Here is a 15,066-nt window from a genome sequence, read left to right as displayed (position 1 = left end):
TCCAGAAAGCTCTGGTCTCAGGAATCTGGAGATAAAGATGAATGGGACTGCAAGAATTAATATTTGTGTGGAATTTTTCTACCTTACATTGTTTTCCTAGTTGCTTAGAGGTGTCTTTTGCAGGCCTTGAATGGAGAGAAGATGCCTGTTTGGGGCGCCCCACTCGAAAAGCCTGATTAGTAACGGCCAGAGCTGAGAACAGCTTTCCACAGGAAGCCCGCTTTGCCTCAGCGTTGGAAATCAGTGTGGCGCCTGCTATAGCCAAGTGTCCCTGCAGGACCCCACTGGGAAATCACTTGAGTTTTACGAGGTTAGCTGCAGTTTTTGTGTAAACAACATAACGTTTTATGGTGGGAAACCTAGCCCTTTGCTTTTTATGTAAAAGCATCGATTAAGGCTTTTTTAATGTTTGAAATGTAAAGAAGTGTGAAAAACTAATGTTGTTTCAGAAATGGTCCAAGGAAAAAGATAATGCAGTAGCTACAAGTTTAATGACCTTTCTCATAAAATTATGTGGGGGATTTGTGATAAGCGTGGTAATAAAAATGGTTTTGTTGCCTCTAATTCTCCCGGCTGTGGATTAAATGTTTTCTAATGGATAGTACCACTGCTGTCTATATTCATTATTTATTCTATCACTAATTTATTTCCAGAAGGAATAACAGTAAATTCAGATATTAATTAAAATATTTTAAACAGCAAGATTTCTTTTATTTTGTGATTTTTTTAAATGAGGATTTTTTTTAATTGGGGTGTTACCAAAATTACCTTTTGTAAAAGACGACCTAAGTAAAAACGAAATTCAAATGTCAGATACATGTCATTATACATTTATCAAAACCCATGAAATAAACAACACCAAAAGTGAACTTTCATGTAAACTATTGACTTTGGGTGATAATGATTTGTCAACGAAGGCTCATCAGTTGTAACAAACGTACCATTATGGTGACCCAAATTGATAGTGGGGAAGGATGTGTTTGCAGGACAGGAGGTTATGGGAGCTTTCTGCATTTTCTGCTCAATTTTGCTGCAAACTCAAAACTGCTCCAAAAAATGTAAGTCTATTTAAAACATTCATCACAGAATGTAGTGTGTGTTAGTGCCGAGGGTTAATTTCATTTTCTGGCTATCTGTGGTTGAAGCCTAAACTTCTGTTTATACCTTTGTGATGTGTTTCAAGTTTTTCTAAAATGTATTAGCCCTGGTGCTAGGCATGGTGGCTCCCACACATGAGTACAGGGGACTCATTTTCCCCAGAGTCCCACAAATAGGACTAGGGACAAAGAGGGAGATTGTCCTGACGATGATGCCCCCAAGGCATACCCTGGATATTGCTTTCCAGACTAATCCTTTGGCACAGGTGTACTATGTTGCTTTTTCTTTCTTTTCTTTTTTCTTTTTTTTTTGCCTTTTTCTTGTAAATGCTGTGGTTGGAGAAAAAAGGAGAAACCCCAGTTGACCTTTTCTGAGGGCTGCTGGTTCTTGAATCTCTGGTAATTAAGTCCTGACCTTACCAAGGGTTTAGCTCCATATGATAACATGTGACCATTATCAAACTGACCCAGCTTTATCCTCAGGTTTTCATACAAGAAAACAATATTTCAAAGGTCAAAGCAATTACTGGGATTTTCAGAACACCTTTTATCTAAGGCTCATGAGCCTGTTAGGGCAGAATGTGATTGTCTGCCGTACTTTGGGCAGCACTGATTGGCAAAGGAAAGGATGGGCCAGGTGACTGGTGCCCTGCAGAGAGGACTCTTATATGAAGAAGATGCCTATTTCTTCCAAACTGGGCAGAGCAGATGGGAAATCTCCAGGAATAAGATGCAGCAGGATGGACGCAGAGAGGGACCCTGCTGTGGTCACTCAAGTCCTCAACATACACTGGCATGCATCCTCCTTCCTCAAAGAGCACTCAGCGTTCGGCCCATGGGTAACAGAAACTTCCTGATGCATGCCTTTCTGTGACAAGATCAGGGGATATCAGGGTGATGGCAACACAGGATGATGGGGCATCGTATCAGTCTATCGGTATGATTATTTGTGTCTTCGTTCATTCAGTGTGCCATGATCCAAGTTATGCTGGGAATACAAATTCAAATAGGACATGCAACCACTTTCAGTCAGTTTACAATCTCACTTTATACATCATCCATCTTGAGAGAAGCAGAAAGAAAGCAGACATATCTTCACCAGGCTCAGTTCCCGTGTTCTGCCAGAATGCACAGCTGCCGCCCTGTCTGCCCTGTTGCTCTGCCTTTGACCTCAGGGCTGACCTGCAGAGACCACACTTATTAAAGGAGCCAGGTCATTTACTCCTGTTCTTGCCACATGTTGGCCTGTAATGGGCCGACAATGCTGAATTACATGTGGTGTTTTATGAGATGATCAAGTGTCAAGTAGCAATGGAGTGAAAGCTGCCATACAGATTCTGACACAGGCCACAAAGCAGGGGTCCTCAGAGCCTTCCTGGTCCTAGTGACACCACTGGCTGGTGCCCGGGGTGCCCTCATTCGTGGCCAAATGTGAGATCATTGTGTTTTTGCCATGGTCTCCCCAAAAACTTAAAGCCTTAGCAGAACAATTCAATTTCTATATTCTTCACTTTTTCTTTCATTAAAGGAAAATCACCTCCCTAGAAAAATAAAAACAAAAGAACTTAGATTGCATTTTTTAAATGGAAAGGGGAACTTTTTTAAATGAAAGGGAGGCGATTTTTTAAAATGAAAGAGAGATGACAGAGATAGAAACAGGTTCCCTCTTACCTCTCAAGCTAAGAGTATAATCTGGGACTTTCAAAAAGGTATGACTCTTAGAAACTGATTAATTTTTAGATCTTAAAAAGCCATACAGTCTCTTTAAAGAGCAATGAAAGCCTGATTCAAGTTGTTAAATTTTATGTTGTGTGTAATGTTGTAATTGATGTCAAACCTTTCACATTTTCTTACCACTGACATTGGACAGTCTACTCCACTCAAGGGCTCAGTTACCGGAGTTGAGATTAAGTAACCTAACCAGGAAATAAGGTCAGAATGGAATTTTATTACATGGAATTGAGAAGTTCAAATGCAAAATAATTAAGTCTGAGCCAAATATAGCCATTCTCTCTCCCATCAGTTTATTTTGGTGGATAATTGGCTGTATTCGGTATTTCACTGAGCTGCATATAAAACTTTATTGCCCTTGTAAAGTGCATGCTGTGAATTCTGAGGCTTCTGTGTGTTTGGGGGAACATAATTGTTCCCTTTGCAGAATAGCATGGCTTACCTAGGTCCTGTAACCAAAGTAGGCTTCCAGGACTCCTGCTGCTGAAAGTCCCAGGGCTGGGATGTGTATGAGGAGCTCAGATCAAAGCTGAAGAAAGAGATGGGTAACAATTGGGAAAATAGCCCCCAAATCTCAGAGCACATTAAATGCAAAGAAAAAGACACAGGTCCTATTGGATATGGTCTCTGGCAGGTCTCTGGCAAGTCACTGCTGGGTTAAGGCTTTTGTGTTTGTTGAGGGCTTACAATAAGTTAGTCCACACTGAGTGGCTCATCAGGTCTCAGTGATTGTGACGAATCCATTCTGTATTAGCATGTGGGGTCTTTTTCAAGGCACTCTCTCCCCTTCACTCCATCCTCAGAGACAGAGGCTGTTTGTATACTGTGAAGGCCTGCTTTACTGTGCATCCAGGACCATAGGAGCAATATGGAATTGACCTAATTAGGATTCTTTTCTGGGAAAAACAATATACAGCCACATACGGTTTCAGTTATGTTCCAAGTGCTTTCCTATTCTTTCGACTCCAATGATATGGCAGTGTGTGATGGGTGGGAGGGAGACTGTGATCAGAGGCTGCTGCTTCAGGAACAGCCCAGATAGTGGAAGGTGAAGCTGGGGGAGGGTGGGCAGCTGCACTGACGATGTAAGCTTAGGCTGTGTACAGCTCCGGGACCACAGAGCCTCCAAGATTGAACAAGGACTTCTAGCCCAAGGCCAGAATATATAAGGAGGCCCATTTACCATCATAGCCAGCAGGCCACACGTTCAAGCTCCATGTGCATCCCCGCAAACAGCCACTCCTTGAGCCCACCTGGGGCCTAGGGTTTCACATATCAGCAGCCAGGACTGCCCTCCCAAGGAGAGGACCACACAGGCTCTGGAGGTGGACTCAAGGCCACTGGGGCAGAGAATTCCGATGTCTTAGGAACCCAAAGCATGGGAGGGTAGAGTGGGACCAGGTTTAGGGTGAACACATTCCATCAACCTGAAAGACTCTTTGTCCTAGGAGTGAATGGTCAGACAAGGGTCCAAGTGGAGTCCTCTAAAATGCATTGCCTTGGACAGCGTGGTACTGGCTGGAGCTGCCTTGCTTTAGATCACGCAGGGCTTCTCCCAGGTCCCCTCTTCAAGGGAAATTAGACGTCCTGGCTTTGAGTCTTAGCTCTTTTCCTCTCTAGCTGGTAGCCTTGGGGAAGGCATTTAACCTCTCTGAGCCTACCTCCTTATATGCAGAGTATTTAACTGCTCATTACGGTGGATCTCAGAAAGCTCACAGAAGTGGAAGGACGTGGTGGATCATAAAGGGCTCTTTATAAATGGGACGAGCCATGTGATGCTCCCTGCCCTAGTTGGAAGAAAGTAGGTTCTTGGGATAGATTGAGAATGAGTCACACAACTGTCCCTTTCTCACCTACACCCAGGCCACAGTGGGATGAGGAGGGAAGAAGCCATCTTAGTATTGTTACAACTGGGGCCGTGGCTGCAAAAGTCCCAGAGAAACATTTTGAGCCTGTTTTCCTAGTACACGTCATCCCATCAACCTAACACCCAGCAGAGATTCTCTCTGCCTCTGGGCTGGCCTCCATAAGAGCTGCAGGGCAATGAGTGCGGGGTTCCAGAGCCTGCACTTTGAATTTTCCAGCTGGGCACTGACTAGACACACTTCAGAAGCAGAGAGGTACTCAGGTCTAATCGATCCATCTGCAAACCTCTGTAAGGCAGCAAGACTGGCCATCCTTTTTTAAACCTTGATTGTCGCCCCAAGTGAATTCTCTGCTACAGGAGACGATCTCTCCAGATAATCTGGCTGGGGCAACAGACAGTGGTCCCAGGGGGAGAAATAAGCCCTGCAGTACAGATCTGGAACCCGTCAGCCCCCACAGGAGTGGAAGCACCAAGAATGGCTAACTACACACCCATGTCATCAAACATGGTTCTCAATGGACTGTTGAGGGCACTCAGTGGACACAGAGCCATTTATCAAGGTCAGAACCCAGGCCAAGAATGTGGGTACCTACAATAGGCATGGAGAGGGGAGAGAGTTCAGGAATTCCCGGAAGCTGTTTTGGGCATGGTGTAGAGCCAAGGGCAGTTTCTGACTGTCTAGACAGTCTTATGAGGAAACTGAGCAACAACAAGGCACAGTATGGCCCTAATATCTGGCCAGCAACTCCATCCTGGGGCATTGAATATAGGGCTGGGAGTGGAAGGGAGGGTCCCCTTTCTCCTTTTGATGAATCCCTCAGAGGTAATACATGGCCATGGAATTAGCAGACACAGAACGGTGCTTTTTGTCTTGTTCTACTGCACCAGGGCCTCTTGCTTGTGAATTATTTAACCTTCTGTGATCCTCCTAAGAATGTCACCGTCTGAGTGTAGGTATAGGCCTTTTTATTCAGAACCTCATGGTAAGGAGAGGTAGCTTCGGAATGGGGTTTCCTAACTTTAGCACTACATTTGGGGCCAGATAATGCCGTTGTGGAGGCTGTCTTGTGCATTGTAGAACGTTTAGCAGCATCTCTGGCCTCTGCCAACTAGATGCCCACAACACGTCGCCCCTCCCCCCGCAATATTCTGACAACTAAAAGTGTCTCCAGACATTGCCAAATGTCCCCTGGGGAACAAAACGGCCCCTGGATGAGAGCCACTGCCTTAGACAAATACAGATAGAAACTGAGATGACAGAGCAAAAGGGGACTGCTGGCCTCAGGGCACCTCTGACCAATGTAAGATTGCTCAGGCAGATTCTCACACCAGCGAGCTCTAAGGCCAAGGGAAAGGAGGGCAAAGGCCACCGGGGTTCATGTATTGACAACGACCTACACTAATGCTCCCTGAGGGCCGCATGCTCCCAGCAGTGTGCTGAGCTTCTTACATGAATCATCTCTTTGACTCCACAGGAACCAGTGAAGCAGCCACAAATGTCATCCTTAGCTTGTAGGTAGGGAACCTGTGACTTAATAAAGGACAAACGACTTACTTAAGATCAAACAGCTGGCTGGCACTAAGCCAAGATTTGAACTCAAGCCAACTCAGTCTGGACCTGCACTGTTTACATCAACCCAATGACAACCTTAGTATTAAAGACAGTGACAATCTCCCAGCTGCGGGCTTAGGGTAGACATTGGACAGAATGAAAAGTAACTCCATGTAGGTGATTCTGTCTGATCCTCACAAACCCTCTGTATGGTAGCAAGGTGAGAGGGAGGTCTCTGGGGGAGAGAAAGCACAGCTCTTCTTGGCCTTCCCCAGCCCAAGTAGGGAAAATAGTCAAAATCCAAGTTTCACTCAGTAGGTCTCTTCCAAAGCCACAGATTTATCTAAAAACCACAGCCTGCTCAAAACACCTTTGCCTGAGTGCCTATACGTGAGATCCCAGGCTTACAGCCTTAAAGACAGAAAAAGCCTCTACCCCAAGCCTAACTCAACATCCTTCGATGCCTGTAGATTCCATGAAAAGAAAACAAATATTGAATGCACAACTTTTTTTCTTCCTTTGAAAAACAAAATGTCAGCAGCTCAGCACCGGATCCCAGGAACGCTTCAATCACATTCCAGAATTTGTTCATCATGAGGGGTTCAGGGATGGAATTCGTGGAGGAATGTTTTTTCCTTTCCCCTTGCTTAAAGGATCTGAAGAGTTATTAAAAACAAAAGACGACAGAATTTCAAAAGTACATTGACAGCATCCCTTTAAAAACACACCCAAGCCTGAGATGAATGCTACAATGACAAGATACTGTACTGATTAATTATTAAAAACACATTTTGTGTGGTTTGACAGCTATGCCAGAGCAGTCTGCCTCATTGTGATTAAACCTCCATAAATGTGGTTCCAATAATGAGCTGGTACTGCATTATCAGACAATGGCGGCCTGAGTAAATCTTAATTAGTTTTGTCTTTTGAGACCTTCATTTAAATTCAAAGTCATACAAATGTTGTTCCTGAACCAAGCGACCCTCCTAACCACCATGGGCTGACACCCCCAGCCCCATGACACTCAAAAGTTCCCGGACAGAGGAGCTGGCATAGAGGAGAGCTCAGGGGCGCGGGGTTGGGGGGGTACCAGACGTGGAACTGGGGCACCCACAGCTTTTCGGGGAAGCTTGCATTCCAACAGACAGAGACAGCTTTCTTCCAACTGCGAGGAAGGAGAGCCTCCCTAGGCCAACAGCTAGACATTTGGGTAAAAAAAACTATTGCTGAAATGTGGAGCCCTGGGAACAACAACAACAACAAACAAACAAACAAACAAAAAGTGGATTAAAAGGAGGGGGCTCCCTGTGAGCTTGAAGTGAGGAGTGAGAGGGTGGGGGTTTGGAAGAAGTCTCTGGGCAGATGGATGAGCAGGCAACGGGGCCAGCCACCCAGACTGGAGGCTTTTCAGGACAAACAAACTTCCCAGGGCACACAGCGTTGCTTCAAAAGGCCTACAATTACTCGTTTTATTGCTCAGAGTTACAAGATGATGGTATCTCAAAAGAAGGTGACAGCGAGTTAACAGATCTGTCCCTGAGGGTGCCTGGCCCAGACCTAGAGACTCCCTTCTCCAAACAGAGATGCAGGCACAATTAGGTACTTTCAAAATGAGACAGTTCTCTTTTGGGAACCCAGTGGAAGGCCGGTCAATGCACTGCACATTTTGGTACTAATTAACTCCTAATTTGGGAAAGGGAAAAAAGGGGTGTGTCTCTTTCAAGAATTTCTCCCTCCGGAGATGGCATCTCTGAGCAGCAGCATTTGGCAGTAAAACACAACAAATGTCAGAGCAGAGTGGCTGCGGGGCTTGGGGATTTATGACTGGGTTCCGGAATGCTGTTAGAGCCCTAGCCAGAGACTCCGATTTCAGATTGGGACAGATTTGGGTAATTAGGCAAAGTCAGCGAGCCTAATTGTCCCGGGAGGCAAGAAGCCTGGGACCCACCTCTGCCGCTAGCCTGTTATATGAACTTGGGCAAGTTCCTTCCCTTCTCTGGCCTTCCATTCACCATCTATCAAAAATAAAAGCATGGGATTCATGATCTCTAAGGATACTTCCAGCCCCAAAAGTCTATGATTCCAAGATTCTAAAAAGTAGCAGACATTTACCCTAATACATACACACTCCAAAATCAATGGGTAGCAGAAGTCAGTGATAAGAGATGACCATTAGAGAGTAGATGAATTAGAGGATCCAAGAAACAATCCCTGACCAAGTGACACTGCTTTTATCCTCACTGCATTTAGCATCGTCGTGAGTCATTCTTCCTCACCATAAGCCTTCCTTGGCATGGAGCAGAGTCCACCATCTGTGCAGAATAGCCTAGGGCTCCTCACCACTTCTCAGCCCATGCAAAAATCATTCTCCAAGAGCATCTGTTCTTTGGAGAAGGCACCTGGAACCCTTCTATCTGATCATCTCTACCCTCAGTGGTGAAGTTCCAGTTCCCATTATGAGCAGCATGTCTTGCAGGGTCTAGAAGATGCAGCAAGTCTTGCTACCTTGCTTCAGGTTAGCACACTGGCAGGTTAGCATTGGCACGGCGCCCTGGTGCCCAGCACCAGCCAGCTAGCGTTTGTGCCGCTTTATGACTGCCCTTGCCCCGAAGAATGTCCAGGCCTGGCCATTTGCTCCAGAAGCTGCCACGAATTCAGAGGAAGGACTGCACTTCCACTAGGCGTCCACAACCGCAAGTTTGAATATGCTGAACTGGCTCAGGAAAAAAATGGTACTTCTTTCCCAGATACACAATTCAAGTTTTTCTACTCCTCCCCTTTCTTCTTTTTTCTAGAAAACAATACTTGTCTTTCCTATAACGGTTCTGTTCTCTGAGAGTTGTGACGCAAATCACTCCTCTGGCGTTTCTCAAGCATGTGGTGGTGTTGTTGTTGTTGTTATTATTATTATTATTATTATTATTTACTATCTCTGTCCCCCACAGTAGCAGGAAGCAAGTCTTCCTTGATTACTGCTCTCTCCTCCATCTCTAGTATAGCTTTGGGTTCATCACAGTGCTTAGGGAACACTGCAGATGAATTGTCAAGTTCCAGGCTCCAGGCTGTTGGTGCTAATGGAGCTCTGAGGAGTAAGAACAGAGGTCAAGGAAGCCAACCCTGGGAGGTAGCCTGCAGTTGGATTTTAAAAACCTGCCACACTTGGAGGGGCGGAGGAGAGCTTCAAGTAATCTATGGCGTGCCCTCCAAATGCCTCTCTGATGAGGATGCTCTAGTGGTTGCCTGGCCCCTGGACAGTCAGCGGGAAGACGCCACCTGCAGGTGAGTTGGGGGAAGCACCAGGACACAGAGCCGGTCTCCCCAGCCAGCTAAAAGGTTTAGTCCTTCCTATAACTGGCTGACAGATCTGCTCAGGGCCCTGGTTTCCCATTTCCACTAAAATCTTCCATGCACGATACCTTTTATCTCTCCTGGACACACCAGCTCACTCCTTGTTGAGTAGATTTTTCTCCTCAATGTTCTAAATAAAACCTGCAGGTCTTGCCAAATGTTTATCATGCAATATTTAGCAACATGAGGGCCACAAATGGATCACAAATTGAGGAAATATTATAAGTTTGCTTTCAAATTCTGGAAGTATTTTCCAAATCATGCCCTTCTCCTCCCTCTCTCTCTCATGTAGACACATCATCAACCCCCTGACAATTTTGGCAGGGCCATCCCCAGCTGCCCTGGTTGTAACAGAAGGCTGAGCAAGCAGTGCTGAGGGCATGTGGCTTTGGGTGGAGACCCCCATCAAAAGCTTGATGACAGGTGTGTCACTGCCTGGCGCCCCGAGGGAGTGGTGTGTGCAGTCGTGTGGAGAGTATGGCATTGGAGGAGCCTACCTGTGAGGTGTGTGCTGGCTGGAAGTTGAGAGGCAGTGACCCAGTGTAAGTGGGAGCATGGGTATGGTGTGGTGGGTATGGTGTGTGGGAGGACCCGTGCTATGGAGGGATGTGTGGTGAAGTGTGTGGTGTGTGCTGTGGTGTAAGTGTGTGACCATGCATGTGCATCAGGCCGGATGTGTTTGTGTGTGAATGGTGTAGCGAGTAACTGAGGCTTGTGTGGGGGCGGTGTGGGGGCGAGTAAGGAGGGCACAAGGAAGGGAAGGTGTGCATCAGAAAGCAGCTCCAGGGTGGCCAGGTCTCGGCTCTGAGGCCATCTCCAGGAGCAGGATTGCTGCTTACTCTGGGGAAGCCCAGGACTCCTGCCGTTGGTGGAGCAGCCTCAACCCCAGCCTCGAGTCTACAGAACTGTGCCCTGTGGCTAAGGAAGCTCAGTGTCTGTTGCCAGATGCCTGTGCCCAAGAAGACTGAAGCAAAACAATGAGACAAAATGTTCTTGTTGCTTTTAGGCAGCAACAATTATTCTGGACCAAGGGCCTGGGTAAGACGCTGGAGTCCTTGGCCCAAGTGAGATTTGTGGCTGAATCATGTGTAGCTTCAGTGTCTAGGGTCACATCCTCTCTCATAATGACCTCAGCCCAAGGGAGACATAGTCCACCTTCCCAACAAACTGACAGTCCTCTGCTGCTGCCCAGAGACGACGGCTCTGTGGCAGGCTGCCCAGGAGCCCATGCCAAGGTCAGTGCTTCTGTCAAGAGCTGTCCCAGAAGAGGTGACAGTTGGGCAGAGCCAGCTCCAATCATTTCAGTTCCCTCACACACAGACGACTCTTTTGTTCACTCCCACGATCTGTAAGATTTAAACATCATGCCCGGCCCCCACGGCCCTCATGTACCTTGTCCCACTCTTCCAGCTAACCTGTGTTCCCTCCATGCTCCCCCACTCCAGCTAACCTAAGGCCAGAGAGCAAACTCTGGGCTTCTTCAGGGCTAAAGATGGAGTTCAGACAGCCCTCACTCGTGGTGCAGCCTGCGGGGGCCTCTGGAAACTAAGCCCAGAGTCTGTGGCTGAAGCTGAACTCGGATGGGCAGGATATGGAGCGTCATAAATGACTGCTGAAGTGACGCTCAGTTTTGAACTCCAGATTTAATATTTTTAAATGTTCAGAAAAACTGTTTGTGATTGGCTTTGAGGAAAGAGTCATCCCTGTGCCTTCCTTTTCTCATTTAAAACTCCAACACGACAAATTGCTTCAAACAGCTAACTAACCAAGATGGCTCCACATGGGAATTATGTGGAGGAAAAGGCCTCAGAAAAGTTACTGCCAAGGGCAAATAACACAGAACACTTACCACAGCCACAGGCCAGATACTGTGGGGGTTAGAAGACAGGTGGCAGCCAGTGAGGGGTAAAGGGGTAAATGGCAGGGCACAGTTCTGCATGGAGCGAATTTAATACACACAGGAAAAGTCCTTAATGACAGAGCTGAGGCCTGCTCACATCTGTGCCCAGAAAGGTGCCACCCCCTATGGCCCTCTCCTCATCTCCCCCACCTCAGATCCATCATCTTTTATGCTTATTTGTCTCTTGGTGGACCTAAGTCCCATCCAGGAAACAGAACAAGAAGGAAAATGCATTTCTGGCCTCCCTTTTTCTTTCTCTGAAAATGGACGCCCAGCCCGTTTCCAGAATACAACCAGTTAGTCCATTTCTTAGCAGGCAATTAGAGTTAATCCATCCTTAAAGTAAGTGTGGGAATAATCAGCCTCAAAAATCTATCCAGATTCTAAGAGACAGGCACAGGGAGTCAAAATATCCCCATCCAAAGAGATGAGCCCTCCCAGCTGTCTTTAGGGACTGTGGCAACAGCCCCCAGACAGTCTCCACGCCTCGAGTGTGGTCCCCAGCCTCTTCATGCTCCACACTGATGCCCCAGTGATCTTTCTGAAACCCAATGTTGTTCCTCTCTTTAGAACTCTCCAATGGCTCCTGAAGTCCCAGTTCTTTCACATGGCACCCAGGCTCTCCCAGTCTTAGCTTGCCCTTCCCGCTCTTTATAGCCACCCCAAAGGCATCTGCAAAGGGCTCTTATGCCTCTCAATTATGTCGTGCTTTTTCTTGTTTTGGAACAATTCGCACATAAGTTTCCTTCTGCATAGAAAGCCCTTCCCTGCCTTGTTCATCTACTTAACTAGCATGTCCCCTCTTTCCAGAGCCTGCTTAGTCATCACCTCCTTTGAGGACATTCCCTTCTCTATCTTGTTCTAACCATCCCCAAAGACATGGTTTGCCCTGGAATCCTGTCAACTAGGTGCTGTATTTTCCCTTCTACACCTAAAGGGTCTGAAGGGAGGTAGGTGTCCTCATTGCTTCCCATTGCCTCTTCCTCCTTCAAAGCCTTGCTTCTTTGAAGTGCAAGTCATCAGACTTGACCACCCACTGTTCACCTTGCTGTCATTTATAGTTCTCCCCATTCTTCCTCCTCGTTCATTGATGACTTTAGCACATGGCTCTTGTTGTTAACATGTTAACATCCACATGGATAGATAACCCATGCACAGCAGATCAGTGCCTCCATTTCTTGATTCCATCTGATTCAATGATCTTTTCCTCCATCCCACCACAGCCACCAACTCCCATGGTTACTTTATATCTTTTCAACCAGTTACTCCGACCAATAACTGCATCCCCTCTGCAATGTCAAGTAGCTCCACTCTATGACCACCTCTTCTCTTATTCAAGAGCACCCACTCCAGCAATGCAGACCTCACTGAGATGCTCAATCCATGGTCCCTTTCCCTTTCTCACCACCATCACCTACTCACCCCCTACTTCCCACACACACATGATATCATCCTCTTCTCCATCCAGCTCAGGTGCCTTGGTCAGCACTATATCTACTCCCTAACACATGTTTACCTCCTTTACCCCATTTTCTCTGTATATCACCCTAGCCCAGAAAGATCTGAACGTGAATAAAACCAGCCATCTGCTTACTCTGAGTCTGTACCCAATGAACCAACACTGCTGGGGAAATCACATCATGATCACAATGACTGGATTTGCTTTACATTTGTAAGCACAAGTGTCTACACTTCCAGTAATCCTACTTTCTTGCCTGATGGATTCACTTTCCAAGTCTCCAAGACAACTATGTTGTCTTCTCTATATTGTCTCTCTTCTAGAATAGATCTTCTCTACTCCCTTAAACATCTAAAACCTCACTCTCAGCAAATGCCTCCCGCCATCCCTCACTCTCTTGCCATAGGGATATGGTGAAAATATGTTGGTTCTCCTCCAAGCAAAACAAACCATTCTCTCTGCTCCAGAATTCATCTCCTCTCAGCTTCTCAGGACCTTGTTCCTGCAATTACCCCCTTATCTCCCACTGACTCTTCAACTCACCCCAGCTGGGCTTACATCATTTCTACCCACCAAAAATGGCTCTTATCATGGTTGCCAAAGACTTACGTTTTGCCAAGACCACTGATAAGTTTTCTGGCCTCATCACATTTAACCTCTTAGGAGGAGGAAATTGAAATGCATTCTTTTCTAAGTTCTTAAGATGTTATTCTTGTATGGTCTTTCAACTTCCTTAATGACTGTTCCTTCTCCTTTGCTGCAATCTCCTATTGTGCTCAACCTAGGGCTCTGAATGCAGCCTTCATCTCTTCCCAACTACTTTCTCCCTCTGGATGATTTCAGTCTCATTATTATAACCAGCATCATTGCTTTGATAGTCCCAAACCTATACACTAGTTTATACATCTCCCACAGATTCCAGACAGATATTTGAAACTGTCTCCACATGGTTATCGGCATTTCAAATCTTACATGGTCCCAAAAGATCTACTGATACCTTTCTCCTTCCTGCTCTCTCTCTCTTCCCTACTACTCTGTCTTGCACACACACACACACATACACACACATCAAATCTCCTCTTCCCTAAGTCTTCATCTTTGTCAATGACATTATGTACTTGCACAATTGTTGAAGCCAGCAATCTTAAAATCACCCTTGATTGCTCTCTTTCCCTCATACTCCATGTTTAATTCACTGGCAGGTCCTGGCGACAATGTTTCCAAATATGTCCCAAATTTGACTACTTCTCACACTATTAATCATCAAAATCTTAATCTAAGTCCCTGACATCTCTCAACTGGTCTACTGTAAGGTCCTTCTAACTGGACTTCCTGCCTCCTTTCTTGATTCTTGACCCTATACAATCTACTCTTCACACATCAGCTAGAATTGTATATGTATATGTATATATATGTATATATACACACACACACACACAGAGTATGTAGCCTTTTCAGATTGGCTCCTTTCACTTAGTAATACGTATTTAAGTTTCCTCCATATCTTTACATGACTTGACACCTCACTTTTTTCAGTGCTGAATAATATTCCCTTGTCTGGATCTACCACCGTTTATTTATCTATTCACCTACTGATGGACATTGTGGTTGCTTCTAATTTTTGACATTTAAGAATAAAACTGCTATAAACATCTGTGTGCAGATTTTTGTGTGGCCACAATTGTGGACATAAGTTTTCAACTCATTAGAGTAAATACCAAGCACGATTGCTGGATCATATGCTAAAAGTATGTTTACTTCTGTAAGAAACTGCCAAACTGTCTTTCAAAGTGGCTGTACCATTTTTGCACAGCAACCAGCAATGAGAGACTTCCTGTTACTCCACATCCTCACCAGCATTCAATGCTGTCAGTGTTTTGGATTTTGACCACTCTGACCTGTGTGTGGTGGTATCTCATTGTAGTTTTATAGAGCAAGTCTTTTTAAGTCGTAAATCCAATTGTGTTGCTCCTCTTTTTAAAGGTTTTCAGTGATTTCCCACTACAACAAAAATAAATTTCAAATACCTTACTATGATCCACAAGACCCCTCGTGACTTGGTCTCTACCTGCTCATGACTGCTCTGATTGGTCAACACCTTCTCCAGTCTCA

This window comes from Pongo abelii, chromosome 12, assembly GCF_028885655.2.
Source record: "Pongo abelii isolate AG06213 chromosome 12, NHGRI_mPonAbe1-v2.0_pri, whole genome shotgun sequence".
Taxonomy (NCBI): domain Eukaryota; kingdom Metazoa; phylum Chordata; class Mammalia; order Primates; family Hominidae; genus Pongo; species Pongo abelii.
This window is presented reverse-complemented; position numbering follows the sequence as displayed.